This window comes from Oryctolagus cuniculus, chromosome 10 (assembly GCF_964237555.1).
Source record: "Oryctolagus cuniculus chromosome 10, mOryCun1.1, whole genome shotgun sequence".
Lineage (NCBI taxonomy): Eukaryota > Metazoa > Chordata > Mammalia > Lagomorpha > Leporidae > Oryctolagus > Oryctolagus cuniculus.
Window position 1 is genome coordinate 66,144,386 of NC_091441.1, and position 8,997 is coordinate 66,153,382.

Below are 8,997 nucleotides of genomic sequence, written 5' to 3' on the forward strand. Positions count from 1 at the left end.
GACAGTTGGAGTCTCTATCATCCAGAGGTAGCCCTGCAAATTAATCACATTCTTTCTTCTGCCAAGGAACTTGATGTTGAATGCGGCACCAAAAGATGGCCCAGTAAAATGGTCTGTATTCACATTAGGGTAAAATACATGCATTTCTGAAAAACACAGAATTGGAAGACTAAACTACAAAAAATTTCTGACTCAAAGCAAACCCCAAGTGTTATCGTATCATCATCAGCGTGAGCAGTAGTCCCTCGTGACCAGTGTCCCTGGAATGATTCTGGATCCCCAGTGTCACCATCCCCGGCATGAGCAGTGTGACCAATGTCCCAGTATGACCCACGTCACCATGCCCAGTATGAGCAGCCTCTCCGGGGTGACCATCTCTAGCATCCCAGGTCACCAGTGTGTCCAGCATCACGAGGAAGGTGAGTCTGCAGAGGGGAGAATTCAGTCAGAATTATTGTTCTAAGTCATCTTTGGACAACGGGGAAAACTGCCCTCCCTGGTGTTCTTTTGAGGCTTTAAGGAAATTGGTGGCTGCCTTCGTCTGTTTTCTGTTACTGTAATCCAATACCACAGACTGGATAATTTATTAAGAAAAGAAATTCATTTCTTGGAGACTGGGAAGCCCAAAGTTGGGGGCTGCACCTGATGGGAGCTTTCTGGTTGGAAAGGAACTCTGCAGAGTCCTGAAGTTGTGCAGGGCAGCTCATGTTGAGATAGAGAAAGTGTATGAGCTTGGGTCTCTCTTTTCTTATAAAGGCACTAATGCAAACCCAGGAACCCCACTCCCATACCTCATCTAATCCTAATGACCTCCCAAAGACCCTCACCTCAAATACCATATAACATTGAGGATTTTTTTTTTTTTTTTGGACAGGCAGAGTTAGTGAGAGAGACAGAGAGAGAGAGAGAGAGAGAGAGAGAGAGAGAAAGGTCTCCCTTCCGTTGGTTCACCCCCCAAATGGCCGTCGTGGCCTGTGCACTGCGGGGATCCGAAGCCAGGAGCCAGGCACTTCCTCCTGGTCTCCCATGTGGGTGCAGGGCCCAAGCACTTGGGCCATCCTCCACTGTCTTCCCAGGCCACAGCAGAGAGCTTGACTGGAAGAGGAGCAACCAGGACAGAATCCGGCACCCCAACCGGGACTAGAACCTGGAGTACTGGTGCCGCAGGTGGAGGATTAGCCTAATGAGCCACAGCACCGGCCTTTTTTTTTTTTTTTTTTTTTTTTTTTTTTTTTTGAGAAACACAGAGACACCCCACCACCACCACCCTTCCCACCTGCTGGTCCACGCCCCCAAATGCCCACAATGGCCTCCCAATCCCCTGAGGGCGGGTCAGGGCCGTCTGTTCCGGCCACACCTGACCCCGCCCCCACCCTCCCCCAAGCAAGGCGAGTGCTCCGGAACCACAACTGCCTGAGAGGCTGCTAGCAGCAGCTCCTGGCCACGCACAGCCTGACCATCGTGCGCAACGCGTGCGGCACACACTGGAACCTGTGGGCCTGCAGCGCGCGGGACCAGGAGCTGCTGTGGGACCTGGCATCATGGGCATGCTGCGCAACCTGGTGCACTCCAGGCACAAGATGATCACCATGGGTAGCGCCGCTGCCTTGCGTGACCTGCTGGCCCACAGGCCCGCCAAGCACCAGCGGCTGCCATGGCCATGTCCCCGGCACCTGCGTGCCCAGCCTCTACGTGCGCAAGCAGCGGGCGCTGGAGGCGGAGCTTGACGCCCGGTACCTGGCGCAGGCACTGGGCCACCTGGAGAAGCAGGCCCTGCCCGAGGGCGAGGCCGCGGCCGCCCCTGCGGCACCTGGACAGGCTGGCTCGGGACTACACCTCCAACTCGGGCTGCTTTGAGGACAACGACGCGCTGTCCCTGGCCGCCACCACCGCCGAGCCCACCAGCCCAGCCGTGCTGTTCTTCCTGGGCAGCCCCTTCCTGCAGGGCCAGGCGCTGGCCCGCACCCCACCAGCCCGCCGGGCCTGGAGCCCGAGAAGGAGGCCAGCGGTGAGGCGGCCTTGGTGGCCAAGGCCAAGGCTGAGCTGGCGTTGATGGTGGCGGGGATCGACCATCTGGTGGAGGACATCTCGGCTTCAGCCTCAGCTCCGGGGACCCCGGGCAGGAGGCGCTGAGGGAGGGCCGGGCGCAGTGCTACTTGCTCTGCTGCTGCCCCGAGGGCGGCCGGCCGTAGGGGGGAGGGTGGGGGGGAGGGGGGGACGGGCGCACCCCCTGCTCCGGTTCAAGGCGGTCCACGCCACCCTGTCCAACGACAGCCTGTCCAACGATAGCTTCAACAGCGGCAGCACCAGCGACGGCTACTGCCCGCGGGAGCATATGCGGCCCGCTCTGCTGGACCTTGACCTTGACGTGCCGCTGCTGGAGGCCACGGGCAGGGCAGGCGCGGGGGCCCAGGCGGCCCCCCCCCCCGCGGCCCGGAAGCAGGCCTGGCTGCCGGCAGAGGGCCTGAGCCAGGTGCCTGAGAAGCTGGGGGCCGGCCGGCCGCCAGTGGCCAGCAGGGCACTGCAGAGGCTGGTGGCGCAGGGGGGCCCCTCTCGCTGTCCTCGCTATTCTCTGCCGGACGCCCAGGCCCCAGCGAGACCGGAGACCTGGACAGCGACTCCTCCTTCAAGGGCCTGGAGGAGGCCGGCCCCGAAGAGGCGGAGCTGGACGGGGCTTGGCGGGGGCCGGGGAGCCGCCTCCCTGCCCGTGGCCGTCCAGGCGCCCCTGCGGGGCCGCGGCCGGGGCCTGGGCGTGGAGGACGCCACAGCGTCCAGCTAGTCGAGAACTGTGTGCAGGAGACGCCGCTGGTGCTGAGCCGCTGCAGCTCCATGAGCTCCTTGGGCAGCTTCGAGAGCCCGTCCATCGCCAGCTCCATCCCCAGCGACCCCTGCAGCGGGCTGGGCAGCGGCACAGTGAGCCCCAGCGAGCTGCCCAACAGTCCCGGGCAGACTATGCCGCCCAGCCGCAGCAAGATGCCGCCGGCCGCGCCTGCCGGCCAGCCTGAGAGCAGCCAGTTCAGGCTGCAGTGGGAGAGCTACGGGAAGCGCTCCCTGGACATCGCCGCCTGCCGCGAGCGCTGCCCCCTGCCGTCGGAGCTGCACGCCAGCAACGTCGCTTCACCAAGGGGAAGCTAGAGAACTTCTGTGCCTCCAGCCTCAGCGCGCTGGCCCTGGACGAGCACTCCCTGCAGCAGGTCATGGAGCTGCGGCTGCTGCCGCCCACCTGCCCCGACCGCGGCACCGGCGGGGGTGGCGGTGGCGCCGGGCACCGCCGGCGAGAAGAAGCCGCCGGACGCCAGGAGGGGCCGGCGCCCGCAGGCTCCCTCACCCGCACGGCTGCGGACCAGGAGCTGGAGATGCTTCGCGAGTGCCTGAGGGCGGTCGTGGCCGCGCGGCTCCGCAAGGTGGCCTCAGCGCTGGTGCCCGGCCGCCGGGCGCTGGCCGTCCGCGTCTATATGCTGGTGCCCGCCCCGGCCCGGGAGGACGACTCGTGCACCGACTCGGCCGAGGGCACGCCGGTCAACTTCTCCTGCGCCGCGCCCCTCAGCGAGGAGACCCTGCAAAGGCCCCCCAGGGAGCAGTCCCGAGGCCGGCTGGACAGGCAGGAGCACCCCCGGCCTCGCCACCCCCTCCAGCCAGGTCTCGGGGCACCGGCTCAAGGCTGGGGGCACCAGCTGGAGCCCGGAGCTGGCCCGAGGCACAGGCAGGAGCCGGGCCGGGTTGGAGCTGCCCCTGGGAAGGCCCCCAAGGGCCCAATGGGACCGGGCTGGAGGGGAAGGAGGGAGGCAGTCCCTGTGCTTCAGGACACCCACCGAGGAGGAGGAGGGCGTGTACTGCTTCTAGGACTCTGATGAGGCGCCCTCCTTGGCCTGGCCGCCCCCGCGGCGTGACCATCCGCCATCCCGCGGGCCCTGAAGCAGGGCGGGAAGGAGGCCCGGGCCCCGGCTGATCGCCGAGGAGACCCCCACCTTGCTACTCCCTGAGCTCCTCGGCCAGCTCGCTTAGCGTGCCCGAGCCCTATCAGGAGCCGGCCAGACACCTGAGAGGCCGGAAGCCCATGGTCCCCCAGGCCCCACACCAGGGAAGTGGACACGACAGCTCCCCCAGCCCGCGGTCCAAGGAGGAGCTCCTGCGGCACTGCATAGGCTCAGCCACGCCCAGGCGCAGCCCCGGCCTGTGGCCCCAGGTGCCACAAAGCCCTGGCTGCCCTGCAGGATGGGCAGCCAGCAGAGGCGCCCCGGGACTGCAGAAGGAGGCTGCCAGCTCGGACAGGGCCTTTAACCTAGAAAGCATCCAGGAGGGCGCCAACTCCGTAGTCACGTGGCTGCACCAGGCAGCTACGGCGGCCCCCCACGAGGCCTCCTCCCACTCCTACTCCCTCCTGTCCTTGGGATCTGCACTGGAGGACTAATTTTCAACATGAGTTTGGAGGCAACACACACACAGAGACAATAGCAATAGCTATAAACAACAGTAAGGCTATCATACTTTTTTTTTCAGGGATAATAAATCTATTTTAATAACTTTATATTTGACAGCGGTTTTTGTCCATGAATTTAAAGATAACTCTCAACACCCCCCCCCCCACTCTCTTACAAACTGGGGATTGGCCTGCCCTCACCAGGGAGTGAGAAAGCTGTGCCTCCCACTTGGAGAAGGGGACTCCACACCGTGTCGGGGAAAAAAGACCTACGTTCAAATTCCTGGTTGTATAACTGTACATTGGTTTCAATTGAATGGCTCAAGTTAAACAAATATAGATTTCATATATATGAATATTCTATCATGTATAGGTATAGTATATCTATTGTAAAAGGATAAAATTTTTAAACTTTTGACTGCATGCACAGCCCAAATCTGGTTCTCACTCCTTAATCCCAAATGTGAACAGGTCCCCCTCGAACCCGCTGTGCCACCTTCCACCGGACCCTGCCCCTCTGTGCACGCCCTGTCCCCCACGCGCTGCCGCTCCTGGGTTCCTCTCCTTAGTGTGACTGCGCCAGCTCCAGAGCCTCTGAGCCCAAGACAGTGCGGGATGACCTGCAGCCACCTTAACCCCACTTCCTTAACTGCACTTTAACCCTCAGAGACTTCTGCCAGCGACAAAGTTATAAACTACAAGCCCGCACGCAGGAGGCAAGGCCTCCTCTCTCTAGAGAAAACACAGCAGGACTCTAGCTCCTGGAGTCTGGTAAGGTTCAAGTCGGTTTCTCTGCACAGCCCCGGAAATGCCGTGGTCCCGGCCTGTGCTGTGGCCTGGTGGGCTAAGCCTCTGGCTGCAGGGCCGGCTTCCCCCATGGGCGCTGGTTCCTGTCCCGGCTGCCCCTCTTCCTTTCTGGCTCACTCCTAATGGGCTGGGGAAGCCATGCAAGATGGCCCGAGGGCTTGGGGCCTGCTCCTGCCTGGGAGACCCCTTGTAGTGGCCATCTGGAGAGCGACCCAGAGCATGGAAGACCTTTCTCTCTGCCTCTCCCCTCTCTGTAATTCTCTCTCTCCAATGAATAAACACAACAGTAAGAATGAAAGGCTTGGAGTTAAAAACACCAGGAGGCTGTGGTCCCGGAGCGCGCCCCCTGCCGCCCGGGCTCCGCAGCCCCGCGGACTCCTCCCAGGGGGGCCCGGCCCTTCCTGCCCTCCCGGGAGCTGTGGGCGCGGCTCCCGCATCCTCCCCCTCCCAAGGAGCAGCGTCCTGAGCCTGGGGCCGGCACCGTCCTCCTGGGAACCCTGTCTGTTGGCGCGGGGTCCGCCCCGCGCCCGCGTTTCCCTTTCTTCTCCTCTGACTCCGGTTCCGGAAGGCGGCCCTCAAGTGACCCCGCACCGCTGTCCCCATTCGGAGCCCTGGCGCTGGGTCCTCGATTGTCCACAGCTGTGTTTTCTGAAGCAGGGTCTGCATCCGGGTTCCTCAGGGGGCGGCAGCCCCCAGGGACCTCGGCGGCCTGCAGGCCAGGCTGAGGGTCATCGATGGCGCCCTCGGGGCGAAGGGGCCTGGGCGGTGTGAGGGCTGAGGGCAAGTGGTGAGTGGGCGGGGCTTGCGGAGGGCGGGAAAGCGCCGGGCCGCGCGGCGGTGGGCGTGGCCTGTGGGAGCCCGAGGTCTAGTGCGGGGTTGTCTAGCACGTCAGCGCCTTCCCAGCTGTGTGGGAGCTGATGGAGGAGCGGGTGCATGGCGCTGTAGCCTGTGGGGTTTCCCTCTGTGGATTTAATGATCGCTCTGCCACCTTCCCTCCTTCTCTCTGGGGATCCCGACCTTTCCTCCCTTGCCGGTGGACCACTCTTCCCGGGTCTCTCTGGCCCGGATCCTGAGGGAGCAGCAGAGTCCAGAAGAGAAACCAGAGTTGACCCTGGCGGAGCTCTTTGTGTCCCCTCTCCATGATCACGTGTGGGGACTTAACCCACTATACCGCACTGCCGGCTCAGTAATAATATTGGTAAAGAAGCAGATACAGGCCGGCGCCCCTGCTCAATAGGCTAATCCTCTGCCTGCGGCCCGGGAACCCGGGGTTCTGGTCCCGATCAGGGCGCCCGATTCTGTCCCCGTTGCCCCTCTTCCAGTCCTGCTCTCTGCTGTGGCCCGGGAGGGCAGTGGAGGATGGCGCAAGTCCTTGGGCCCCACACCCGCTTGGGAGACCCGGGGTAGCACCTGGCTCCTGCTTTGGATCAGTGTGGTGCGCTGGCAGCAGTGGCCATTGGGGCTGAACCAACGGGAAAGGGAGACCTTTCTCTCTGTCTCTCTCACTTCCACTCTGCCTGTGGGGAAGCTCAGCTTCCCAGAGTTTCAAGAGTTGCTAGGGCGGGGTGCTTGGAAAATGCAACATCATGTGCTTTTCCTGTTGTTTTCTGTGGCCTCCAGGACTGGGTTAGACCTGGGGCCTGGAGAGGGATGGGGGAGGGGAAAGCCCACTGACAGCAGGCAAGGAGTCCCTGTGTCTCTGTGGCTGTCCTGGAGTGCAGAGGGGGAGGGAGGGGGATGCTCATCAGGAGAATCCTGGAGGCCCGGGAAGAGCCCTCAGCACACAGCTGCCTCAGAGAGAACCGCTGGCTCTTCCCTCTCTGTTTCTTGCTAGGCAGGGAACAGAATTGGAGTCTGGCTGAGCTTGTCTGAAATCTACTGTGTGAAGGCGACAGTCATGTCCAGAGGCTCTTCAGGGACCCAGTGCACCAGGAACTGGAGACAGGAAGAAGACACGAGTGCACTCACACAGACCAGCAGGCACTGCAGCCCCCAATTGGAGGACACTTGAGCCCACCCTGAGTGACAGAGCCTGGGCTGCACAGGTGACACCACTGGCCCTAGGAACTAGACACTGCCCGTGGACAGGGTTCTGCTGTCCCTGGACACTGTGAGGATCTTGAGATGGGCTAGAATTATGTTAAAGGGGCCAGCATGAATTTTCCCAGTGCCTGCTCCTTGGGTCTCTCCTTTCACATCAAGAGCTGGTGTCACTGTTGCTGAATGGCCAGTCCATGGAGATCTTCCTACGTGGTGGAGCCAGGGAACCTGAGAAGGCAGGTGTGGGGCCCTCAGTGTTCCAGAACGTAGGACATTCATCACCCATGGGAAGGGGTTTGGCAACAGCATGTCCTTGGTTGGACAAAGCAGCCTGAGGTGGCCAACTCTGCAGGAGGCCTTCTGCAGACAAGTATAAATACAACCCCAAAGGTGCCCACACTCCCCCCACATATGTCTGTGAACAACCCGTGCCCAGAATATCAAGGACTTGGGGTCCTGCCACCCACAAGGGGAGTCCTGGATTGAATTCCCTGCTCCTGACTCTGGCCTCAGTCCAGCCAGGCAGTTGCACACATTCAAGGACTGAAACAGAGGGTGGCAGGACTCTCTGTGTCTCTCTCTATCAAGCAAAGTTTGTCTGTGATGGAGCAGTGGTTTGCCAGCCTAAGCATTCACCTGCAATGCCGGCATCCTTGTGGCCACCTGTTCGAGTCCTGCTTGCTCCTCCTCTGATCCAGCTCTCTGCTATGGCCTGGGAAAGCAGTGGAAGATGGTCCAAGTCCTTGGGCTCCTGCACTCATGTGGGAGACACAGAGAAAACTACTGGTTTATGGCTTCAGATCGGCCCATCTCCAGCCATGGTTTCCAACTGGGAAGTGAACCAGTGAATGGAAGGCCTTCTCTCTGTCTCTGCCTCTCCATGATAATTCTCTTTGGTTCAAACTCTGCCAGCTGGGCCCAGGAGGGTGGCAGCATTATCCCAAACATTTCTGGAGCCTCTACTGCTGGTCAGTGCAGTGTCCCACAGCCTCTGTCTTGCCTGTCAGCCTGGGGGAACAGATGCAGGAGCCCTGATTATCTTGGAATCCCCTTCAGGGTCACCTTCATTCTTCCTGACAAAAGCTGCATATTTTCAACTGACGCCCTGCATTACTCCATCCTTTCCATCCAGGAAGGCCGTCAGCCGGCTTTCATTTCAACACCATTCCCCTCACCCTTGGTTAAACCTGCAGATTCTGTCCATGTCATACAAGCATCTTCTTCAAGGCACAGTCTAGCCACACCCTGGTGTTCTCTTCCAGAACACATTTCATTTGTAATATGGATAGACCCAACTTTCCAAATCTTCAAATTCTAGTTTCTTTTTATCAGAATTCCCAGAAATTAAATTCTCTCTTTGGGCGTTACTATAAAGAGTCAGAGGGCCATTGGCCAGTGCTGTGACGTAGAACCCTAAGTTCCCACCTGCAGTGTCGGCATCACGTATAGGCACCAGTTCAAGTCCAAGCTGCTCCACTTCTTATCCAACTCCATGCTAAGGTGCCTGGAAATTAAGCAGAAGTTGGCCCACCTACTTAGGCCCCCACACACATCTGGAAGGAGCTCCTGGCTCCTGGCTTTCCTGACCCTTCCGTAGCTATTGAGGATTGACCCAGCAGATAAAAATCTCTTTCCCAGTATGTCTGTATCTCTCCCTTTCAAATAAATTCTTTTGAAACACTGCCAGAAGGCAAGCCCCTGAATCAGCACTTTGCTGAGAATTCACTTCC

General features: G+C 60.3%; 1 pseudogene; it reads left to right on the forward strand.

The window, feature by feature from the left end:
- The first annotated feature begins 340 nt into the window (after positions 1–340).
- LOC103349363 (adenomatous polyposis coli protein 2-like) lies at positions 341–4,496 on the forward strand (annotated as a pseudogene).
- The last annotated feature ends 4,501 nt before the right edge of the window (positions 4,497–8,997 follow it).